Below are 27,500 nucleotides of genomic sequence, written 5' to 3'. Positions count from 1 at the left end.
AGTCAAGGGCATTGTGGTTTTATGTTGACTATCATGTTTCAAATTTTGACAGCATTAATACTATTGACTATTGTTAGTTACAAATTTAGTATGATGTGTTTTGGGTAGCCTTCCCAATAGGCTGTGAGGGTACTACAAGGTAAAACAGTTAACTAGCCATGACATACATCTTCTGTTTGAGTTTAAGCCTGCAAAAAGGGTATTGGTGCACTTCAGCTCAGAGACTGGCAGAGAAGTGGCAATTGTGTTAAATAATTATTTGAATCCATACACATTACAAAGAATATCAAGCAAACAGGATAGGTGCATGATATGTTATTAATAACAATGTTATTGTATACACTAAATAAAAAGTCAGGATTGTCATCTTTTTCTTCCATGGGCTTATGCAGAGCATTGGTCATAATATCTCTCTTAATTTGTGAATGGTGCTCAGTCATTCTGTACTTTATGTTTTTGTTTCACTTTCTTACATACAGTGCTTCACATTTCTTGCAATATGCCAAATAAGAAACATTTTCAGTATCACAAGTTGCAAGCATTTGTAATTTAGACACGCTGTTAATGACTGTATGCACAAACAGGTCACTGTTAGCAATGCACTTACACTGTATACAGTTTAAGCAAGGAAAGTACCTGAAGAAAACCTATCCAAAGTATTACTTTTCATGTCTTAATAGCACAGATTTTCTTTCATTTTTTCATCATTTTATCAAGAAACTTAGGTTAATCAGCTATAACATCTTTCAACCAATTATATGACCTATGAATTTCCCATAGTTTCTTTTCTCACATTCCACTCATTTTTTATATATCTCTTTTAGGTCATCATATCTGTCATGGTACTAGAAAGGTGTTACATTTCAATCAGTATTGAGATGCATGGGGCCAGCTCTTATATTTGTTTCTTCCAGTAATCTACTTCTTTTTTTTTCTAATAACAATTTTATTATATTATACACCAAATACAGACTAGGTTGTACACGCATATAAAAAGACTAACTTCTTGTTTACACATATATTACATCTAAAAACTACTAAACTCAGCTATTCTAGATCAAGCAACTATTTACAATATCTACAAAAGTGCTACAAAGGCTAAAGTGAGGGAAATATGAGAGAACAAAACATAAGAATTTGTTTTTATGTCATGCATTAAAGTAAGATATGGTGAAGTATGGTATTACTTCAGAGAGATGGGCTTTGTATACTTCTACCTGTCTCATAATTGTTACAGTTAAATAAACCAAAACAACTCCTTTGTCATGTCAAAGATATGATCAATGAGTAACTTCCAGTATTTCTGATAATAAACTCGTTCTCTTGCGTTCCTTATAATACGTTTTTGAGAAGAAATATATGTTGTTGCCATATTTCTGAAACCTTTCCATGAAAGTTGGGTCCGATCTAACTAATTTTTGGTAATGTACAATTTAATTAGAGCACATAGAGTAATCAGAATGTGGAATTCCAATAATTTTGATTCAGTAATATGGAGAATTGCTAGTTCCTATGATAGGGATGATTTATGATATCCCATCTTCCCCTATCATCCCAGTATTTGGAGCAGAGTACCAAGTTTTCATACTTAATGGCACTGACCATTTTATAGGTGTTGAAGAGTGCTTTATTTCTACTTTATAGACTTTCCATAATGTCTAAAAGTCTACTTACATCAACCTCATTAATAGTTGTGTTCCTGGTCCTTGATGTAGTGATCTCTCTAATTTGGCATAGGATGATGGTATATTTTTATTTAACTTTCGGGCTTCACATAGTTCTTGTAATGATTTCACTTTATATTTATACATATCCCACAGAGTACAATTCTTGATTAGTGGGTACTCTGTAAGATTTATCATTTTATTATTTATTTTGAGATTTGGGTTGAAATAGAAAGGTTGGAGGAGAAAAAGAACACCATCCAGTTTAAAGGTTGTTATTAAATCCTGAAAAATCCTAATATTTTGCTTTAATGTAGTATTTATTCTTGAGATTCTTTATGTTATCTTTAGATATGTAGGGGATGGATTTGGGATTTATATTTTCCCTGACTACATGTTGATACCAGATCCTGGCCCATGTTGGAGACCAAATCTCTTTATCAGCAGAAAAATGTGTAATTAGAGTCAGCCTGATAGCAGAGATGATTTTGTGATAAAGTTGGAAGTCGGGCAGACTTAATCCACCTTTCTCTTTAGGATAGGTTAATTTTAAATAACTTGTCTTATCAGATTTGGGATACCAAATAATAATAATAATAATAGCAAGTCCCTTGTAAATTCTGTGAAAAAAGTAGTTTGGAATTACTACATTTGATGCATTAAAATGATATAATAGCCTTGGTAAAACGTTCATTCTAATTATTGCTGCTTTAGACATCATGGATAGTTTCAGGTGTCTCCATCTGTTTAGGTCTGATGTAATATTGGACCATATTTTCCCCACATTATTCTGAAACATGGATAGGTAATTATGGTCATAAAATATCCCTAAATATTTAATAGAGTATACTGTTTTAAAAGGGGACTCCGGAAAATAACATTCACTGTGCTTAAGGGGATTGATGGGAAATATCTGCGATTTCTTGTGATTTACCTGATAATTTGAGACTTTTGAGTATTCGTCTATTGATGCCACAATTTTCCTCAGATCTCTATTAGGGAATTCAGAATAGATGTTCGAATCATCTGCAAATGTGGACAGCGTTACTTTGGAGTTCAAAATTCTAGGTATTGAGTGGAAGGTTCTTTATGAAATATGGAGGAAAAGATTGAATAGTAGTGGTGACAGTGGACAGCCCTGTCTTGTACTGTTTGCTATTTTAATGGGACTTGATTGGATTCTATTAATGTATAGATATGTGTAGGAATTGTTGTATAGAGTTTCTATCTGGTTAATACAATCTTTTGTCATGTTAAAGTAAGAGAAAGATAAGAATAAAAAATTCCAGTTAACTCTATCAAATGCTTTGCAGACATCTAAGATTAATGCATACCTGGGATTTGTTTCCTTTTTGATAAGTTGAATCTTGTAGTCTAAAGTTAGAGTATTGTCTCATGTATGCCTATTAAACATGAACCCAGATTGTTCCAGAGATATAAGTGATGGCATTATTTTCTTACGTCTTTCTGCTAGGAGTGAGGCTAGTATTTTAATGTCTACATTGATCAGGGAAATCATTCTATAATTGGTGGGGGTCAGCTCTGTCAACTTTGTTTTTGGGAATAAAGATTGTTTTTGAGTTATTTATATAGAGATCAGTCAAACCATTGAGTCTAATGTGATTAAACACTTTCAAGAGTATAGAAGAAAGTCTCTGTTTGAATGTTTTATAAAAATTTGTGGTGAAACCATCCAGCCCTGGTGCCTTACCTGATTTTAAGTTCTTAATGACCTAGATGATTTCCTGTTGTTTGAATAGGGACGAAAGAAGTGTTGCTTGATTATTGTTAATCTTTGGAAATTTAAGTTCTCTTAGGAATTCTTCTATCTCAGGGCCAGGAGTCTGTAGCGCATTTGAACTATATATTTCTGTATAGATTTGTTTAAATATTTCTAGGATCTCTTGGTCGGTCTTATATATCTTGTCTTGATACTGCAATCCTAGAGGCTTCCTGCTTATCAATTATTCTCGCCAGCGTTCTAGATGGAGTTTGCTCCCACTCAGCATATCTAGCTATGAATTTAAGTTATTGTAGTGAATAGTTTTGTTTGTGTAATTCAAACAGTTTTTTTTGCATTTCATTTATCAGCTTCTCTAGGTCTGGGCATTTGATGGCCTGGAATTTTCTTTCCAACTCCTTAAGTTCAACAACTATGTTACTCTTTTTTTCTTTCCCCAATTTTTTGAAATATGAGGATTTCTGAATTAATGTGCCTCTAAGAGTCGCCTTACAAGCCACCCATTGATAATCATATGGAATGAGTGTATTATATTATTATCCAACTCTATTAAGATATCTGATAATTCACTAATCACTTCCGATTTAAAGAGTAAATCTGGGTTCAATGAAATATTTTATATCTCCCCTTATAAAAGTTTCAGAGATTAAAAAGAAATCTAATCTGGACCAGGAATTGTGACATTTAGAATAGTACATGTAATGATTATTTCTATCTAAATCTTCTCCAAAGGAGATAGGGTCAAGGAGATAGAAATCTGATATGAGCTCATTAAGAGCTAGTGATGCTAGAAAGTTGTATGAGATAGACTTACTAGAGCGATCAAACATAGGGTCAATTAGTGAGTTCCAATCTCTTCCAAGTATATAATAGTGGTCTGGATATTTATAGTGCATTATGAATTTCCGAGATGAAATTTTGTTGATTCAAGCATGGGCCATATACATTCAGGCATAGAGTTGGCTTTAACATTTGGGTGTTCGATGAAATGAAGTAACACCATCTACCATTTATATCATGCTTACACTCAATGATAGATTCCTGAAATGATTTTTTGATTATAATAACAATGCCCTTGGAGTTAGTACTGTCTCCAGATGCAATTATAGTGTTAATCCACTTCTTGTTTAAATCCCCCTCCCATTTGTCATGTAGCATATGTGTTTCTTGTAAGAAGTAAATATCTGCTTCTGATTCGAATATTAGGTGCATTAATAACTTTTTCTTATCCTTATCTTGCAATCCTCTCACGTTCCATGAGTTTATTGTCCACATTTTAAGTTTTATGACAACGTTTGATTGTTACGGGTTTTGTTAACAGAGATTTATTATAAATGTAAGCCCAAGATTTCTTCTCTCTATGTATTGTGAAAACATCTCTTAGTTTTGCAGCACTTAACTCCTCCAGAGCTGCTCATGTGTCTAACCACTTGAACTCCCTGACTAGAGGAGTATGGATGGGAAGGGTTATCAAATAAAGCAAGAGTGAAATCCAAATTAATATTGTGAAGATGTAACTTTTAAAACTTAGCATATTTAGCGTTACCTATTCCCCCACTCGTCTTAAACTAATATACATTACCATACCTATCCCAAGATTGGTCATCCTTTACTCTACATCACAATCCACTAATCTCCAACTTAAACTTAGTGCCAGAATGATAATAAAGTAATATTTGACATTAAATGACTTCAAAGTGGTATTGCTCTCATGAAAATTCTAAAAGTATTGATGTCTAGTGTTAAAGACCTGCAGGGGTTAAATAGAGCAGGTTAGAAGTCAGGGCAAGAACAAATGCAGTAACATATCCAAGGCTGCCTTAAGATTAAGTTCCCCAAAGTATTGTTCACTGAACTAAAATTGCTTTGTTTGGTAACTGAGAATGGACCATAATCATATGGATCCTAAAAGCTGAAAAGAGTTTTCTTGCAAGGACAGCTGATACAACCACTAGAACAATCATGTAGGTTCCCATATGACATACAAAATTGTCTACCATTACCAATATAAGGATGTAGCATTTCTTGTTTAAATCCACAGAGATTTAAATTATATAGTCACTTTTAAAGACCCATTTATTCTCTGAATGACTTTTCCCCTTCGCAGGCATGTGTAGCAAAGGTGTACCATAACCAAAACCAATAAACAGTTCTGTAGCTTGTTCAATTAAAAAGCAGTAATTAAAATGTATATTAGAATATATGTATGAAATGATTAATATGTGCTCACAAATTGCACCAATAGAAACTGCTTGTCAGTCTAGAGTGAATTTGTTTCCAATACACAATAACATTATGATGGTTCTAAAGTATATAGCTTCCATTATGGGTCTACTAAAAATGGTTATCTACATCATTCCTGTCATATGGAAATGTGTATGACTGGATAGCAGACAGTTCAATTAAACAGAAAACTCACTATATCATATCAGTTGTCTTAACTATGCAACACAGTTAAATCAAATCTAAAGTATAAAGTAGCCTAAAGTTACACACTTCTTCCCCAAACTTAATTTAGGGACATAGATAATTATAATAATCATAGTTCAAATTAAACATTACACTAACTAACTTGCAGGGAAGAACAACTCAAACACAAAAAATTTTATAACACAACATTATTCAACAATTAGATCAAGTTTTATACTCCTATAAGATGCTCTGATTTTACAGTCATGTCTACTAAGCTATTATGTGAAGGCATCTGGGCCGAGTATGGAACAGTAGTTATAGTTACAGTAAACCTTCTTTCCATTCTTAGAACAATATTGGAAATGAATTCCCATATCTTTAGCATCTGTGCATCAATAACACTCTCTAAGAAGTATCGACAAATATTTGTAGCTAATGTCAGGAAGGGGAGTGCAATACATACATAGCATTTTATTTATGGCAGGGTTACCCAGAGCATATTCTAAGCAGTACCTGTTTCAGTTTGGAAGAGCTAAGGGCCAAGTTCTTCTGTCTTAATGAGCGTATTTGTCCAGTCTTTGACTCCATAACCCTTCTTCTTGAAGCGATTCCATTCAAAAACCGAGTTTAATTGACATCGTAGATTAAATCTACAGTGGGAGGTTTTGTCCCTTGCTTTGTTGGATGATATCTTGCCTGTCGGTTTGATCTAGCTGATGCCACAGGCTTTTTTGAGGGTGAAGGTCTAGAGACACAGGAAGCTGTTGCTTTTAATTCTTCCCAACGTACACCAGTTTCTGTGCCTTGCGTTCCAAGGCCTACTAACTAGTTTTAAGGATGGGCTTCCAGTATATTAACCCCTGATTATCGAAACCGGAGACCGTATTAAAATATAGAAATGACAAGAAGTAAAAAGAGAAAACGTGCAGATCCCTGGATCTATATAAATGGAAATCTAGGTCCAATGGAGCTTCATAAGTCCGGTGCTTTACAGGAGCACTTGATAAACACTGCTTTGGCATCCACAGGTGATTCGGCTGCTATTTTAGTGTCATTATTGTAAAAAATTAGGGTATTTGGGAAGCGCATCTGGAATTTAATTTTACGTTTGATTAAGTCTGCACAGAAAGGTGAGAGGCTTTGGCATTTTTCTTTAATAGATAATGGAAGATCTTGGAAAATGGTGATTCTGTAGCCATTCCCTATTATCTGTTTTTGTTTTTTGGCTGCAAGTAAAATTCTTAGCGCATCTTGATAGTTTAATATTTTAACATATCTTTGTCTTGGCTGATCTAAATCTTGTTTTCTCCATAAAGCTCGATAAGCCCTTTTTATTACTATGTTGTTAGTTTCCTCACCAGATTGCAGTATTGTGCTGAGTATCTGTTTGGCCACATTTATTAATTCATTATGTTAGTATTTCTCTGGGAGACCTCTTATCAATAGATTATTGTGATGACTCCTATCTTCCAAGTCAGTAATTTTCTGCTGCATATATGTAAGTGTAGTATTCTTGGTGCTCAGCTCATCTCTGAGTATTTTTATTTGGTATTCATTTGCTTGTATTCTTTCGTCTATCCTGTCCATGCAGTCAGCAATTTGAGTTATGGTATTACAGAAACTGCTTAGCTGATCAGAGAAATTTTGAATTGCATTTTGCAGTGGTAAAAGGACTTGTTTTAATTTATCCAACTACACATTCGTTTCAGGTTTCTGTTTTGTATTAGCTTTGGACCCTTCTTGTTGTTGTTTCGTAGTTTTTTTGTCTCTTAGTTAATATTTCCTTTTCTGGTGATACTATTGCTGATAGCTTCATTTTTGTAGTCTGTGCATCTTGAGAATAGCAGAGACCAATATTTTGCTTGCAGGTTTTTGGTAATTGTATCTTCAGGCCTAGGGCTTACACATGGTGGTATACTTCAAGGGAGCTCTGAGATGAAAGGATAAGAAATTTAATCAGTTTTGGTATCTGGAAGAGCTCTTATTAGTTGGTATCTGATATATTTTGCCCTGTTTCACAAAATTAACACATCAATATTGTAGTTATTTGACTTTTTGAGGTGAGCTAGTTGATTCCTGTTAGGAGATCTGTGGAGAGTGTACCACTCAGACGTCCACCATCTTGGAAAGTCCAGTACTCTATTTCTTACATCGAATAACAAAGTATTACTTTCCTTTAACAGATATCTCTTGGGACAGAAAGTCAATTAGCTCTAAAAACTCATTTCTCTCTCTGCATTTCTTATAATGTTCTTAAAACATGATGTGAATACATACTTTTATTCGCCAAGTAATCATTCACTGCAGTATGTTTTCTCTGCATAGTTGTGGTGATTTTACCAATCTTTCAATTGATCTTAAGATCTAACAATTATATCCCATTCTTTCTGTAACATGGCTTAGATCTTAAAAAATGGTTGTAAAAGATAAATATACTTTAAAAACACCAATTCACCTCTGCCTCCCCCCCAAAAGAAGACATATTATTTTCTGATTATGATCTCCTATGTCACTTAGTAGACACTTAGCATACATAAAACTTACTTCTTAACAACTCAAGCACACCTCTTCACCATCTATTAGATCTACCACCATTCTATTTCAGAAAAATTAGTACCCAACAAGTATGAACAGCATTAGATAACCTGACCACTGGCAAACTCACTAAACAATCTCATTAACTTCCTAAAGTTCTGAAACTGCTATCACATTGCAAAACCACTCACCTATATTTACAATGTAACAATAACAATCACTGACTTGCTGTTATAGCACCAATCCTTAAAACAGATAATCTAAAAGATGCCACTCAGTGCCAACCTAAAATCTTGTACATAGGATGACTTTATCCAAATCCTTATTTGCATTGTGGACAAAGGTGTTTACATTTGTTTTGCATGTGTTCTTCTTATGATCTTCTGGCATTTTAATGGTTTCTAGTAGCTTTTTTAACACTAGTAGAGGATTTCTGAGCATTTACCTATTAGAGATTACAGTTATTAGCTACTGAGGTTTGTAAGTTTCTCATGTTATCTATCTCTAAGCAGCACCACCTGCCTGTCCTTGCAAAAGTAAATTTACCTGTTATAGCAGGGGTAACACATTTGACCTCAAGAAATTCAAAATATAGCGGTGGTTCTTCTGCCCAACCATTGCATTTAAAAAAAAAAAGAATATCATGTTTTTCATCCCCTCTAAAAAAGAGGAATCAATCACTCTTTTGAGGTACCCTTTCATTAAAAAATATATAAGAAATGGCATACACCAAACATGCCCCTGCCACTTGGAATTCAGTACCACAATATATTAGAAAACTGACGATTTCAAAAAAATTCAATAAAGAAACTTTTTAAACACCTTGCCAAGGAATACCAATATAAATGCTTTGAAACTGGGTAACACCTGTAGAACAACATGCTGCACCCATTGACTCTCTGTACACATAGCTTCCAACATGACAACTATATCACTATATGTAAACCTCAGCACTGAAATAAAACCTCAGCATTGAAATAAATAGGACATGCTGGAGGGACAGATTCATAACCCAGAGGCTCCCTTTACTCTGGAATAAAATCCCAGTCCAGGTTAGGCAGAGTCCCTTATTGACTGTCTTCAAGAGGAATCTTGATGAGTGGATGGGAGATAGTAGGTTTACCCCGGGTATCACTTCTGTGTCACTGTTAGACAGAGGCACAGTATACTAACCTCGAAAAAGGGCATAGCAAAATTCATTTAAAATGGGTGGCGAAAGCCAAACACACTCTGGCTAGGCTTATAAATGCCCTAGGGCAGATAGCCTAGTATGAACCTATGAACTATCCCTGTATTCAGCCTCATATAAATGTTTGTACATTGTAATGTCTAAAATTGATCCTGTATTGTACTATCTTGTATGCTACATGTGTTTTAGTAAGGTATGGTTACCTTAACTGCCCAAGTTATTGTTGAAAAAAGTCGGTGGACCTGCCTGTTGAAAACAAACGAAGAAACTAGCAGACGGAGAGACAAAAACAAAACAAAAAAAAAAAACTTTTTTTTTTTGCTGAGAAGATCAACCAAATAAGTCCAGTTATGTGCATGGAATATAAGACGTATAGGAGCAGAATTGTTTGCTGACTGTGGACATAAACAAGCACCTATTAATCAGCTCTTTTTATACCTTTACTGAGCATGTGAAATACATTAATGTATGTAAATGGTATAACTGATCACATCTAATTCTACTATAAGGAGTACAGTGAAAAATCACTTTCTCTAAATTGAACTCAAACAAAACTAAGTGTTTTATGAAATGGATAAGGTTCCCATATTCCATGTAGGAGGAAATCCCTTGCAAACTAACACTGTTCTAACAACTCAGAAACTGATACATATCAGAGAAAATATACATTTTTAGGATATGAAAATTCTGTAAAAGTGTCATTTCAATGTATTTAGTCGTCCAGCAGGATGCCACTTGTCAATATTAGAGCAATCCTTGTGTATGACTGCCCTAACATTTTCCTGCTGTAACTAAGTATCACATGCCCACAGTCAGTATAATGTAATGAAGAAACAAATATATTCCCCATACTCAAAATATAATGCAATCCATAAACAGAAAAATCCAGTAAACTACAGCCGATCGTTCAAAGTGAAAAGAAAACCTTATTTATCGGGCTAGCATCTTCAACAACTGCATTCCTCTTTAGATGATTCAGTTAATTAAAATCACATGATCCTCTTAGAAATCACACTTATTTGACAATATTATGAAGTCAGCTAAAGCACATGCACAAATTCAAGTCCGATCTCCGCATAAATGTTTCATAAATACAATGTCCCATTTTAGTAAATTTTTTCTTACCAGTCTGACAATAAAAGTTGTCTTTTGGCTGCATGTGGTCTGCTATAGTTTGCTTGACTTTTGTATTTGTATATTTTGCAATGTGATGATAGTATGCAGCATAATAAGTGCCATATATCATCATCTCTATATGCTTACTACCTTCTGACATGTTGAACATCAAGTTTCCCTCACTGGTATTGAACTCCTTCATTCTCCAGTACTGAAAATTTGCAGCAAAGAGGCAAGATCTGTCCAGGGCTTACCAATGCATTTTCACTGCACTGCCAGTCCAAGTGGCTTAAATGCAAGAATGTAATGCCACTGTGAGTTTTGCCACAATATATTTTATTGTGCAAGCCAGCTCTGTGATTTTTTTTTCCTTTTCTTTACTATGGTGCAGCCATTGAGTTGGTATATACAATGATGGGGGATGTGAGTGTAGTGCCTCCCACATCAGGGGGTGCAGGGAGGCAAGCCACCTGCAAAAAAGATTTAGGTTTTTTGGATAACTTTTTTGATATTTAATTTTTGATAAATGGTGAGCTGAAAAATGTATCACCAAACTTTTATTTTTACTTCAAATTAGACTTTTTTGTGGTCTGACCTTACCAGGGAAGGCATTGCAGTAGGGAGTCTGCAGCAGTCTCCCATATTAGTGAGGACCAGATCCAGCATAGTTGCACCCCTGGTTGGTGTATTGATTATCTGGTCTAGACAGGTTGTGTTACAAAATCCAGGAATCTCTGTGTATTTATGTTTGGTGTCATACAGGATTCCCAGTTAATAGTGGGTTAATTGAAGTCACCCATGAATATGCTATTGGGTTGGATAGCTAGTGTTTCTAATAAGTTTAAATACATGGTATAGGTTTCCTGGGTCATAGAGGGAGACCTAGAGCTTGCAAGGAAGTGGTGTTGGATTTTACCTATGGTGATTTGAACATGGAGCAGCTCAACAGGATTGTCCTGTTTGACCAGACTTGAAGTATATTTATTTTTCATATAAATAAAGACACCTTCACGTTTACTCCCTGCCTGCAAAATAGCTGGCCTAAATGTGTGGAAGGCATTATAACCTTGCACCGTTGGTGTTCTCTCCATGGCTTTAAACCACATCTCAGTGACCACACAAACATCAGCATTCTCTAGGGTAAAGTGAGCTTCTAGGGAGTGGAGTTTTTTGTTTAGACTCCTAGCATCAAGCAGTAATACCTTTAGATTTTCTTGGTTTTGATTTGCTATGTTGGGAGTACTTTCAGTTTGGCATTGCCTAAAAAAGACACTATGGGGGAGACAATGTTTTATCTAATATTTGAAAGCCTAGAGGGCAGAGGTACAGACCATCCCTGGAAGTACTTTCAGTTTGGCATTCCCTAAAAAAGGCACTATGGGGGGAGACAATGTGTTAGCTAATATTTGAAAGCCTAGAGGGCAGAGATACAGACCATCCCTGGCAATGCAGTGTGGTCTGTTGACCATCTCCTTCCATGTTGACAAATATTGCACCTCCATAGAATGACACCAGAAACTAAACCAATTATTAAAGTCAAGCATCTTTTGTTCATATTGTGGCATCATCCTTGTAGAATGTAAAATGCTGCTCAGTGCTAGACTCATACCACCCTGATACACACATTCTGAGAACTCCATGATGTGTCTCTTCATATAGTCTAGGGAGGTACATCTCAGGTCATTTACTCCTACATGGACTATGACTGAGTCATATTGGTAATTGTAGTCCAATGACCTGAATGCATGTGTAATGTGGCAGATCCTAGCCCCTGATAAGCAACTGACCATAACTTTCTCCTTACTCCTTACTCAGCCTGGTAAGAAGGAAATCAGTATGTCTCATGATGGAGTCCACAATGACTAGAATGTTGGATTGTGCGGTGGTTTGCCTTATGGGCTTTGGAGGTAGAGGCTACATGAGATGTAGCTCTACGTGTTGATGTGGGTGTTGTTTTGAAAGAGTACATTTGGGGCTGTTGAGGGTATTTGTTATGTGTACTTCATCTAGTAAGTCATTGTGGTTTAGGACATTTACATGTAAATGCCTCAGAATGTGGGCTGATATGTCTGCTTTGAATTGTGTGTGATGGGTGCAGTATGTGTACTACTGACAACCTTACTGACATTAGGAGTACTTTTATGTGAGGACTTTGCCTCCAGTAACAGTGTGTAAATACATTTCTCACCTACCATATCAGTTTGTTTGAGAATTAACTGGTTGTCCATAAACATGAGGCAATTTCTACATTGCCTTAGGATGCCCATTTCCACCAAGCTGGTAACAGAGACAGTAGGAAAGTTCATATCCATGGCAATAGACCTCTTTTTGTTGATTTAGACAGTTGGAGTGAGAATATCAGTCACTGTCAGGAGTACCTGGTTTGCAAGTATGTGGACTGTGCTTGTCACTGTAAACTAGCTGCCCTGTGTGGAACTAGGTATAGGAGAAATTTTAAATGTGCTTTTATGGGAAAAATGTCACTCAAGATGTCTTAGTCTGTAAAGAGCACTTCCAAACACTTGAGCGGAAACTAATAAGTATACCCTGAAAATTTAAGGATGAAGTATTTTGGCAGATATTCTGAAGTTAGAAACAAATCAAGCAGTACTTACTGAAAACAAAGAATTAGCTTGTCAATAATGATGAAAAGAAGGGAGTCGCATGAATGGCTACTGCCTGGCTACTACTAATGCTGGTCTCACCACAGCTTCACTCTGTTGGGATACAATACTCCTTTGCTTCTTATCTCACCAGAAGCAAAATGGTAGCACCAATCCCAAGAAGAGAAGCAGGCCACACCCTGTTTGGTGATCCAAAGTCTTGTCCCAGATGATGCAAGGGTCTGCAGACTTGTAACTTTTTTCTGGTAGATGCCTTGAATAGCAACCAGACCAATCAGGAATGGTAAGCACAGATACTCACTCTACAACCAGGACTAGTCTGGAATCAATGCACTTTGCTCCTTCTCTTATCAGCACCAGAATATACGCATGGATTCTAAGCTGTCACATATAAAGCAGTTATTAGGCTTTCTGGTGATAAGCAGTTTCCAGAAATATGTCCCTGTGCTACTTCTCTCACCAGGGGAAAACAGAGGCACTAATTCCAAGATGACTACTGAGAGGCAGAATGTGGTCTTGTAATAGATGTTTAAAGGTAAGATGAAAAAAAATGGTTTATCCTAAACACTGCAGTGTGCACTAAGCAGTTAGATAGGAAAGTGGGTAACTTACGTTTTAGCTGTCTAAGTGGAGAGCCACTGTTTTTAAAAGAGCAAGAAAGAATGAAAGTGGGTGGGCACTTTTGTATTCTGGTACTATGGAATGCAGTGGGATGGTCAATAAATTTAAATAGTTGAAGGAGAGTGATTTCACAAAATGATAAGTTTGTTCTTACTCACAAGAGCTAGTGAAAGGAGAGAGAGAATGAGATATATGGTCAAATTAACATAAGGGGCAGGCAGCTAGAAAGACAGTGGTGTTTAAGAAAACAACAGTAACAGGGTAATAGGGTGGGAAACAGTTCTGTCTGACTCACAAGAAACACACCTGTGGTCTCTTTTCAAGTTTTAATATACAATTAAAAGCAGAATACAAGTAAAACACAGTGTAAAAAAAATCACAGTATACAAAATAAAAAAAGGCAATAAAGTAATAGAAAGTACAAGAAATCAAAAGCAAACTAACTTTTCCTTCACAGCAAAATAGTAGTCATGGCTTGGAGAGCCAAACACAAATTATATGGTAAATCTGCATTTCATCTGTCATCCTTCAATAGGATTGAGCCATTTTGCAACCTGTACGGACAAATTGCCCTCATGACGGGTACACCCACTCTTCCCTTGCCAGCTCCAACAACTCATGAGTTAGTAATAAAATCAAAGTTAAATGGGTCATAGTGAGGATTTAATCTCTATATATCATTAGAACTAGTGCAATATAGCACATTTATGAATTACCATCCTAGTTGGCAGCTTTTATTTATTTATTTATATATAGCTGTACCCGGCCACGCGTTGCTGTGGCTCAGTCTGGTTAAATGGAAAAGAAAGAGAGAAAGCGCATGTTTCTAATATGTTTTATTTCACAATGCTTGTGGGTATACAATATTTTTTGTTGTTCCATTGTCTGTGCAGATAAAGAGAGTGTCTGGTTTGACGACTCTAGAACATGCAACATATAATTGTCCATGTGAGAAGCAATCCGTGTGTAGATCTAAACCGCACAATTCTAAAGATTGGCCCTGAGCTTTGTTGATGGTGATTGCAAATGCCAATCAAATTGGGAATTGCAATCTCTTAAATTGAAATGGCATATCCGTTGGAATCATAGGAATGCGAGGAATGAGGACATCTTCACCTTTGAAAGGTCCTGTCAAGATTGTTGCTTCTATGACGTTGCTCATTAATTTTTTTACTGCAAGCCGAGTGCCGTTGCAAAGATTTGGCTGGTTGATATTTCACAACATGATAATTGGCATGCCAATTTTCAATTGCAGTATGTGCGGTGGCATCCCTGACAGATTGAGTGAATTCAAAAATTCCGTTGGATAATTAACCGCTTCATCTGCTTCCACAACAGTGTCAATGGACTTGTATGTGACTGCCTCGCTTTGAATGTTAGACTGAATAATATTGTTAAGTTCGTAGACGTCTTTGTTCTTGGCTGCAAGAATAGCTCGTTCAGTCAGCCAATCGTGATTCTTATAATTGGTTTGAATATTTGGAAATACTTTTTCAACCAATTCTTCTTTTGACATCACTAAATTGCAGAAGTTATGAGGCAATGAAATTCGTCCTGAGGTCAGATCAACCAGCACCTTTCCGTTCCCAGTTTTCAGCAATTGATGTGAGAATATCTCAGCGGATTGATTGTTTTGCAGCTGGACATGTATATTTGTAGTCAATTTTAACATCTTTATGTGTCACCACAAAGTAGAGTATTTCAGGCAAGCATTTATTTTGTCTGCTGGTGTCGATCGAGGAAGTACAGGTAATGTTTGCCTGAAATCTCTTGCAAGCAATATTAATGCATTTCCAAATGGCCTGATGTTTCCACGAAAATCTTGCAAGAGCCTAGAGCGATGTTTTATGCGCCATTGTGCATTCATCCCAAACAATAAGTTTGCATTTCTGCAATACTTTTCCCATGCCGGACACTTTGGAAATGTTGCACGTGGGAGTTTCAATGAATTGCATGTTCAATGGCAATTTCAAAGCAGAATGAGCAGTTGTTCCACCTGGTAGCAATGTCGCAGCTATTCTGGACGATGCAAGAGCTAAGGCTATGCCATTTTGGGATCGAATTGCTGCCAGAATCAATGTAATTAGGAACATTTTACCAGTTCCTCCTGGTGCATCCAAGAAGAAGATTTCTCCAACCCCATTATTGACAGTTTGCATTATTTGATCGTAAATGCCTTTTTGCTCAAGTGTTAGCTTAGGAATATTTGATTGCACATACGACAAAAGATCACCAGTGTTGTAATTCTGTTCACGACGCAATTCTACATCGAACGAAGCAGCAGCAGATCGATTCGGTGATGGCATTCCCAATTGATTGAGAACTTTGTTCGCAATTTCTAAGCACAAATCTTCAATCATTATCAATGCTTCATTGTAGATTTCTGCTGTGAAATCCATGTTCGTATTTGAATTTTCCTTGCGTATTCGACAGTAAATATCTTCGGCCATGTGCGATTGATATTTCTCCCATAACTCTGTTGGAGATGAAGGAGAGCAGGCGGTCAAAATGATTGCAAACAATGCAAGGATTTGATATGGATGTGACGTATTGCATGTGTCATTAATGCATACATCCCAGTGTCGGTCGTTCTCCAATAAATTCAGAGCTTGACATGCACTGTGGAAAGTGGCATGTGTAGTGCCGTTGACAATTCTCAATTGCTGGAAAGACATTGGACCGGGCACATTTACCAACAGCATGCGAAGAAAGAAGCATTCATCTTGATTGGGATGCACGGTGTACAGTCTGCCTATCATAGTTTCTTTGAATATGCTAGGTTGTCCGTCGACTAGCTCTCCTCGTTTGCATTGTTCAAATGATTTTCTACTCGCATTCCATGTGTAATACGTAGGCACTTCTGAATACAGAAGTCTTTTTGCAAATGCGTCATTTTGACATAACGTGAAGAAAGCAGTTAACGTTGTAGCCGGTGGATTCAGGGCTATTTGTTGCACATTTGCAGCTGTGAAATAAATGCGTTGTCCATTTTCTAGATGTACTACTAAGTAAACAACAGCTGGAATTCGTTCATGTATTGGAAATGAAAGTATTCGCCATACAGCTTCATTGCTGCTTATGTATCTTCCAGCCTGATACTGTGCGATTTCATCGATATGTATGACCGCATTCCTATCACTTCTTTCTGGTTGCAAGCCAAAAACTGCCATGTCGCTGCCTTTATTCACATACTTACAAATGTATTTGATCTATTTAATGGAGTTACAGTATTCCACGTTTATGTGCACTTTGTATGTTTTTGATAGCAAAGGCGAATATGGAACAACCCACCGGTTATCTACTTCGATGTCACTGTTTCGCATTTGTATGGTTGCTAATTTACCGCCATCTTCTGCTGATCTTCTTCTGTATAAAGGTTATCCATCGTTTCCTGTAACTGTGTTGGATATTAATGCTCGAGGATATCATTTAGAGCATTTTCCATCTATCATGCATGGTGAATTTGGATTCAGTGTACCGCAAGGTCCATGTATCATATTTTTCATCACAACTTCATGCAAATCCTTATCGACGTCGGCATCGGGTATTTCAGTGCATATTACATCATCGATTTCGTTTGAAGTGATTTTGTTATAGAGCCAGATTAGTATATGTGTGTGTGTGGCAATCCTCTCTTTTGCCATTCCACTGAGTACATCCAGCAGCGCACAGAGCCAAACACTTCATGTTTTACCATGAAATCCATCAGCGATTTCAGCTTCTGTCTGAAAACACGTGCTGTGATGTCATGCATATCCACTGGCGATTGCCCAGGAAGTAAGAGCTGTTGTATATCGTCCCAAGCTGGATTGCATGTGAATGTAATGAATAGTTCTGGACGCCTGTAGTGACAAACATACGCAATTGCATCTTGAGCATACTCATGCATATGATGTGGACTGCCTGTATATGAAGATGGCAAAATCATTAGTCTTCCAACGTTAGTTGTATTACCGTCATTTACAACTGCATCTCGCAACTGAACGTATTCTTCAGAGTGAAGCTTGGTCTGATTTAAACGGATGAATATCAAACGTTCTGTTTTGATTTTTGCATACATATCTACGATGTATTGGTGAAACAATTGACGGCATTTCAAAATGCGATTGTCTTCATTCTCTTGAATCATTAATCGGTATGAATAATAGTTCATTGCGCTGCATTTCATATTTGTTTCTTCGCCACTGACTGGATTATCATCTTAACGTTGAAGTGATATCCATCAGCACCATCCCAAAAAATTATTGGATATTTCAGGGCATCGTAGCATCGATGAGTTTCTGCAGCTGTTGTCAATTGATCATTTCTCCGATGAAGAACAATATCTCTAGGTTGGAATTGATCTCCGACTGTAACAATTGCCACTTTGTCTATAGTTGGAGCATTGAATCTTTGCACATGTTCTCCAGCAGACGTTTTGTCAGCATGAATAACAATCTTGTGTGTATCAGATGGAAAATCATGTCAATTGCTGTTTTGAACAAATGCACTAAATTGTTTTTTTCGTGAAGAAGCTCTTGCAGTTGGGAAACAATGGACCTTTGTATGCCAGTAGAAATTCTGCAGCGTGCATTCAATTCATCATTGCCATCATCAATGAAATACATTTGTAGGAATTTATGTTGACCATCTGGGAACGGAAGCAGGGAGCCGGCTTTATGATAAATTTGTCCTTTCACTTTGAAAGTTGGCATGAATTGAGCTGTTACGATTTTTGCGCGGAATGACGTCATTTGGCAGCATGAGTTGTATTTCCTGATGTTAGATAGGAAATGCTTTGATTCGGCGGTATATCCGGCAAAGTTTTTAATGGCTCTGGCAGTTCTCCAAGTTGAAGCAGTTTAATTTTTCTGGTGGCGCAACACATTCCTTTCGTTTCTCCATTACATTTTAGAGCCATGCCATAAGGACACACTTCAGTCATAGTGCCAATGAGAACATGCCGGCTCAAACTATAATCATCAGCTGGGTTGTACCGGAATGCAAGGCGATTGTAATCATATGATTGCTGAGCACGGAGTCGTGTTTGACTCTGATCTACTGTTTCTCATTGACGCCTTTTAGCCACTTTCAGCCTGTCACGTTCATTCTGTTGGGAATGAAGCAGATCTGAAGCTGCAGAACGCGATCGCCATGCTTGCAACCGTGCAGCCTCAAATCTGGCTGAACGTCACCCTGCTGCTTCCTCGGCACGTATTTGAGCCATTCTTTGTCTGCTTCGCTCATTCGCTGATGCCCGTTCTTCCTCAGTTTGATTTGCAATTACTCGTCGCACTGCTTCTGCTCTGCAAGTACAACGACCTAAGTTTGATCTTCTGTGAGGCATTATTTGGATGAACTAAAGCAGATCGATTGCACTGAAAAAGAAGAAAGAAAGTTAGAACAAAAACATATAAAATTGCATATTTTTATACAAATATACAGAATCCATGGTAGGTATATAAAAACACGCGCGTATTCGAATGCAACGTGTGACATCTATATAATAGTAGGTATATAAAAACACGAGCGTATTCAAATGCAACATTGTGTGAAAATTTCAAAGCAATCGGTGAAGAACTTTTGGAGATTTAAGATTTTGAACAAACGAACATTTACATTTTTATTTAACTATATATATATATATATATATATATATATATATATATATATATATATATTTTTTTTTTTTTACTTTTGGCATGCATTTTCTGCAGTCATCAAGACCCTACCGCTACATTCCCGCTTACTCCTCTCTACCCATAGCAAGAGTTGACAAATAAGGAAAATCTATTAGGGACACAGCGAGTGTTTTATTTCATGCTCTTACCTTTCACCTTTATGACAGAAAATGTGATACTATACCTTCTTTGATGGTCCTAGTGACACCATATGCATCTTTTCACCCATAATTCCAGATAGATTGTCTGCATATCCTTATCAGCTTAACATTTTAAGAGTGATCCAATCCTGAGCCTTGTACTAATTGGATCTCTTGCAGTAAGAGTTCCTCAACACCCTGCATTGTGGAATGGATGACTCAGTTATGCCACTCATTCCCATTCATCTCAGTTGTCTCCTCCAGTGCACTAGCCAGTAAAAGATCCCAGGCTATGTGAGATGTACTTTGGACCAAAACCATCATAATTTCTGGCTTCAGCACTACCATTTCACTTAACACTTTCAATTTTGTGGACCTATCATGTTAACATTTGTGTTGCATCCTCTATAAATAATATCCAAGAGTACTTCTATCATAAACTAGTTTATATTGTTAATAGCAATACATACAATGAGTTTTCACACATTTTTTAACATACTGACACTTTTTTTGCTTGAGAAGGTATCACAGGTGCTCAGATATCCTTTAATTTATTACCTAGATGAAAGTTCATTTTTAAGTTACGTTTGATTTCCAAATATGTTCAATGTCATCTTAATCTGAAAATGTTTGCTTTGTGTTTGTTTCATTACACAGGCGAATAAAGCACCAAGTGCAACCCAGACAGTACAGGATCAATCAGCAAACTGGGCACTGATTAGGCCAACAAGGAATGGTAAAAGTGAGTGGCCAGTATTAGCTCAATTTTCCTCTGAGCATGGAGGTGAGCTGGCTATATATAATGTCAGCACCTACTTGAGACAGAGGTGTACAATGTGTTGTACATAGGTAGGAAAATGACATCAGATTTGCCAAGTCATATTTTTGCATCAGCCTTTGTAAGGGATGGGCAGGAATGTGCTCTTCCTCTTGGGAAGGCATAACAGGCCATTGCTTGTGTGAGGGAGCATGTCAGCCACCATGGACAGGTGTCAGGTTACTCCCAGAAGAAAAACTTTGATGGCCGTCTAAAAGACTATAACCCTTGAGAGGCTCTCACCCTTGGGGATTAAATGTAATAAGTCTGGTTGAGGGGATGGAGTTGGGGAAATAAACGTGCGCACATATGTACACACACACACACACACACACACACACACACACACACACACACACACACACACACACACACACACACACACACACACACACACAAACACACACACACACAACACATAACCCATGGGAGACTCTCACAAATGATGAACAAATGTGCAAATGTGCAGCTTGGTCAAGGGATGGGTGCTGGCAATAAAAAGGTATACACACACACCACACACAAAGACACACACACTCACACAAATATAGACACATAAAAAGTCTTACTTTGTTGACATTTGCACTCATCTGAAATGATGTTCCTTTTACAAATGCTTTTTTTGCATTCTCAAATGGAGCCAAAATGACATTTCAGCATAAAAGCTAATCTTTATAACTTAGTTTTAACTTCAGTATATCAAAACAAATTAATTTACAGAATTTCAGTTCTTTTTAAAGGACTTAGTTGTGACAACAGATAGCTGGATCCCTACAGTTAACATTGCTTTATTTCAGTAATATGACCCACATAGCAGCTTTGCTTACATTTGCATTTCTATTTGTCACAGAGTATGTCAGGTAATTGCATTATAATTTTCACTATCAGTGCTACATTCTCATTAGGCTCTGTTACTCTTTTCTGATATGCCTGTGGCATTTTTCTTAAGTGGGAAAGTAGCAGCGAGATATACAGACAATGAATAAAACATAATACAAAGCCATGTTTTACAGGGATGTTGCTAGTCATGAAATATTTTTATAAGGCGCATTTCATGTTATACTCCATTCCTCCTTTTAGGTGTGCGGTATGACTTTTTGTAGAACAATAACGAGCAGAAGTGTTCCATCAAGTAGAATGCATTTGTTTTTCCTTGAAGAAGAGTCTGAATTTATGAAGTGTGACAGGCTGCACCTTTCATCTCAGTGAGAACAGAGAAGATAAAGAAGAACATTCCAGACTCTATTACCCTCTGTCTGGAACAAACAGCAGCCAATAATTGGAGTAATTATTTAATTTTTTTTATTTTTCTTTTATTTCTGCACTCCCTTTTTTCTGTTCATACTGCTGTCTAATGCCGATTTCTTTTTTTGTTAATATTACTACTGCTTGTGTTGCTGGAAGGACATTTTTAGGACCCATAGTGATCTCCTTTGCAATATACTGTGCACCTTTTCCTAGTCTTATAGTTCAGTATAGATCTAATAATAAAGTCAAGTAAGTAAACTTAAGCACTGCATCACATTACTGATAACATTTGTGAGGGGGCAATGCCCTTCATTCCTTTATGGTATAAATAATAAAGCAACCATTCTCAGACTGATACAGAAAATAATGTACTGTACTGTGGATTGTCAGTGTGCCTCACAGCAAGAGGTTCTCCGGTTCGATCCTCGGCTGGGGTGCCTTCTGTGCGGAGTCTGCATGTCCTCCCTGTGGTCGCGTGGGTTTCCTCCGGGTGCTCCGGTTTCCTCCCACATCCCAAAGACATGCTGCAGGTGGATTGGACACTCTAAATTGGCCCTAGGTGTGCGTGTGAGTGTGCCTTCTGTGGAAGGTTGGGCGCCGGGCTGGCAACTCGACACTGTAAAACTCCACTGCCAATCAATGTGCGGACAGGTGATCCGCTGTGGCGACCCCTAACCGGGATAAAGCCGAAAGAAGAAGAAGACTGTGGATTGTCAGTGTAGTCACATTTTTCAGAAGAAGCTGCAATAGTCTTACAAAGTGTTCACTTATGTATCAGTGTTTTATGTTTTATTAGTATTAATAACATCTGAGCATGTATTCTAAACATTTGGTACTTCAAGACTGCTCTGACAGACAGATCCTACTTAGTGTGTCTCATATTATTATGAAAAGAGACAAATTTATACAAGATGGACAACCCCCTAGCGAGTGTAGAGTAGCGTGAGGGGAGTATTGACATAATGGTTAATGTCTTCAGCTCAAAGACACAAAGTACAGGTTGAATCTGACCTCAGATTATTGGTTGGGCTCAAAATGGCTCTTCATTGCAATTAGCTTAGCATTGACCTACAAGCATTATATTACAGGTTTAATTAACTTAACAGGAAACAAATGACAATTATTCCAGCAAGAAAAATATGATTTATCTTTAATGGTACAGCAGGATTAAACTTAATGTCTGACATTTAAATGTTAACATTTTTAAAACTAAAAGTTTACAGATAATTGAATTCCACTCTGCAAGTGTTAAGAAGGAACAAAAGCCTAAACATGTTGTGACATTCACTCTCTACGCTGCTGTCTTGGAACTTGGATTAGGTGACCAAATGAGGTTTGTCTGCTACTGAAAGGAAGTGGCAGGTGTGAATGATAAGCGGCAGTGAAACTGAAGAGCAGGACTTGAGAAGGAAATGTTACAAAATTAAGTTTGGCAATGATATACACAATCAACTCTTCTGTTCCTGTAAAATATGTTCTCCAGTCACCTCTTTTAAGATTATTCCTATAGCATTTTCACTAATCCACCATCCTGGAAAATCTTAAACAATATCAGGAGTTGTAACCCAGGTTCATGCATTTTGTTTGCCCTGAAAGCAATTCTTCAGTTTCTCTGAAATGTGTTTCCTGTGATGCAGATGCAAGGAGATGTTTATTGTATTACAAACTGTCTTGGCAGCATGCATATGTGGTGAGCAAATCTGATCATCACGGTAGGAAGACAAATAGTGTTGGCCTGGCCATGATGCTGCCACAATCTTAATGAATCCCCTGGACTGTTTTGCTATGAATTATAATATTTTCTTCACCACTTTTTACAACCTAGCAGTATTATTTGATTTAAGGGATGTGACTGTTGATAGAAAAAGTACAGTTTAAATTAAATCATTTTGTGATTAGTTTTGTATTATTTCTTTATGTTACTGAGAATCGCAAAAAAAAGTACAGAAAGAAAAACTTGTATTTGTGGAGTTGTGATTTAGCTTCACATAGGCACATAACTAAAATATTTTTTTATGTATCATACAGGATCCTGCATTCAAAAACATGTTCTCCACAGTCAATCTGACAGAATAAAATCTAATTGCAAACATTGTCAAAAATGCAAAGTAGTGTTATGCAATTACTTAAGTGACTGCAGAAAATATTTCCACATCCTCTAATCCTGCTACTTTAATGAAAAAAAAAATGTACAATTAAAGTGAGTCTAGTAACTTTATCCAGATTCCTTGTCAGATAAACAAACCAGCTATAGCTCTAATATTATGACATGCATAAGTCTCCTACATGACAGCTGACATTCTAAACTGTCAGTTGCAAGTATTCAGGGTTCTCCAAGATAATATTATCAAAGTTCATATTTCTAAATACCCCGAGACAGATATACCACACAAGTTCAACCAAGTGTTTGGAGTCTATCAGGCACATATTCGAGAAATGACTCAAGACTTCTTGAATTTGTTGGTCTGACAGTATTAAATAAATATGTCTGTTTGATGGATGATAGGAAAAAAAATTATCACAGGTCTCCTGCTGTGTGATAGGAAGCTGTTAGAAATCTTTTTGTGCCTAAAATGCTCATATGATACTTTTTTAAGAATGACACAGACTGCTTTACAGACAATTGATCTTTACTAAACCTATTTTGTCATGCAAAAGAGGAATTTCCATATTTTAGCATCAAATTATATTTGATGACAGAGTGTGAAATGCTAAGGATGAGTTTCAGTTAAACACTGAGCAGTAAGGACTACAAGATGATGAATATTTTATGCATTTTTAATTTTATTTTAAAGGAACAAAGCTTTCCTCTACTGGTTTGTGCTGCAGGGAAATACCATGAAAATGTTAACATGCTCCATATAAATGTATCCAATCCATTTTTAAAATCCTTGCTGGAATTTTTTGCTTTCGTTGAAAGTGGACCAAAACATGAGAGATAAGCAGGCCTAGTGTTTGGAAAACAGAACCTTTTAATGGCTATAAAGAAATGGTGTTAGATACAAAAAAGATCTTTTAGATAATATGAAATGTTTTGTTTTTCAACAACTGACGCAGTACTATTAAAAGTTGCAGTCCCAGGGTACATGGCATTACAAATAATGGAAAAAAGTGCTAGAAAATTAATTTAACTACTTTTTAATCTGTTTAATAACAGTTTAAGCCCAGTGCAATACTTTGAAAATATAAAGAAGCAGAGACTTTGTACAGAAAATGCAGGACTGTAAGTTTGCTTAGCTAAAATAGGGAAAATACTTGAAAGGAATATAATCAACAAAATGATAGTGAACTTTATGAGTTCCATTTGTTTGAAATGTCCAGCATTGTTGAAAGAAAAGCAGGTTTGTATTTGCTTGTAATCATCACTTCATTGGCAAATATTTGTGAAGCTTTTGATTCTAGACTACAGGTTGACAAGATTTAATTAGATTTTAGCACCATATACTTGACTACAACAAATTAATCTATCTTGTTTAATGACAGTTTTAATGCTTTTACAAAGAGGTGGATTTTTATTTTTTTTAAACAGTGACTAATATAAATTAGCATGTGAAGACTACTACCAGCAGGGTAGACATTGCAGCTGTGACATATTTGCTACATGAGTCTGTTCTGGGTCTATTTCTGGTTCTCAGTGAGTGAGCATACATCAGGGTTTAGTTTTGAGCCGACTGCTGTTCACACTGGTGTGATGGAATACATTAGTAGCTAGGTTGGAGGGGCAGATAAACAAAGCTGCCTTATGCAGATGCTGTGGCATTACAGGCAGGCTATGATCAAGAACTTCAGCAAAGTTTAAAGGAATGGAATGCAAAACTGAAGGCACATGGGATGAAGCTGAGTGCAAATAAGACACCTGTGATATCAGAAAATGGGGAAATCAGAAGGAGCTGAAAATTGAGATAGAAGGGAAAAGAGTGGAACAGGTTAACAGCTTCAAATATCTGGGGGGGGGGATTGTGGAGAAGGGAACTCTAAATGAGGTGAAATCTGGAATCAGCGGTGATGTAGCCAATTGGCACTGCAAAAAACAGTGATATGACTAGTACAACTATATGGTAAAGAAACATTGGCAGTAAAGCAGAGCAGTTGAGGAAGGTAGAAGTTATAGTGATTAACTATCTGAGATGGGTGATAGGAGGAGCACTATGGGAAAGACAAAGAAATGAGGACAACAGAGAAGGACTCCAAATAGCTCCAGTTGCAGAAAAGGTCAAAGAGTAAGGGTTATAGTGGCTTAAGCATGTGTGCAGAATAGGAGAATCCAATCTGGTGAAATAGATTTGGAGACAAACAGGAAGAATGCAAGTGGAAACGAGGGCATTTAGCAAGGAGATGCATGGACTGCATAACAAAGGACCTACAACAGTCAGGCATGACTTTTAATGAAGGTAGGGAAGTGGCATTCAATTGAGAGTGGTGTTGATAGTTGAAGGAGCATCCCCACACCATGAAGAAAATGGGGAATAGCAGGTTGTTGAAGATGATGATGATGATCTACTTATCAGATTTCACATTATCATCTTAAAGCTTCCATGCAAATTGTGCAGATCATCCCCGGGATTCATGAACACTCTGTGCAAGAATAAGGTACTCTTGCGCAGAGTGTTTTGTGTCTGTATAGAACAGCAGTATGCCTTCAATATTCATGAAGGCATGCTGCTGTATGCTCAACATGGACATGATCCATGTATGAGCACAGGGGGAGTATCCGAGCAGTGCACGGACACTACACACACCCCCTGTACTCAGAAAGTGCAGTACGGCACTTTCTAAGCCATACTGGCATAATATTAGAGCTTAACTCTAATATTATGGCAGTATTCAGTGTCAGTGGACACTGAAAATGAAAACGGCAAGAGAAAACAATACAGGGGATGTGGCACAGCTTTTGAGACACACCCCCTGTATTGTTAAAGCCGTATGGCACTTCTGCATGCTGCAGAAGCAGGAAATGTGTGCAAATGCACACACATACCCCTCAACCATACAGATATTCATAGAATTCCAGATGTTAGTCTCATAAGTGTGGTCCACTCCACATATGAATAATGGAAAATCATTAAAGAGTGAAATCGGAAAATAATGAAAGACAATGCAGTTTCAGACACTGCACCCTTCAGAAAAGTCATGCAATGCAAAGCATGTTATCCTATCAACTTTCTAAGTTGGCCAGAGCAATATTTAAAATCTGGCTCTATCTCCCTCCACCCCATTTTGTCTGGCTTTGTCCAGATGTCCTGCCCTAAAAGGCAGAAAGCAATGTGCATACCACTAAAGTAAAATAAAAACAGAACACAAAGTTAAATATTTTTTTTTCTGTTCCCAATAAAGTTTAAGCATAGCTGAGCAGGTGTTCACGTTGAGCATCTTTACATAGTAGAGTTTAAACATCTAAAGGAGTTAAATAGAAACATGCAGCCACAACAGCGAAAGTGGATAGTGTAGTGGTTAGAGCTTTCGCTTAACATACAGTCAGTCACAGTTTGTGCCCCAAAGCAGTCCATTCATTTTCATATGTGAAATACAGCTAAAATATATATTTTTATAAATAGGTAGTGAATATTATACATTTGATGACCAGGGTAGTGTAGCACGTCAAAATGTAAGGTGTCAGTGTACTACAGATGTGAAAACCCCACATAAACACAGGTGTCCCAGGCAGTACAGCCACAAAAGAATGCAATGTAAAGAAAGTACATAAAATGAGAATAATAATAATAATAATAATAA

This window comes from Protopterus annectens, chromosome 1.part1 (genome assembly GCF_019279795.1).
Source record: "Protopterus annectens isolate FY-2018-M chromosome 1.part1, PAN1.0, whole genome shotgun sequence".
NCBI classification, from domain to species: domain Eukaryota; kingdom Metazoa; phylum Chordata; order Ceratodontiformes; family Protopteridae; genus Protopterus; species Protopterus annectens.
Note: the sequence above shows the minus strand (reverse complement) of the source record.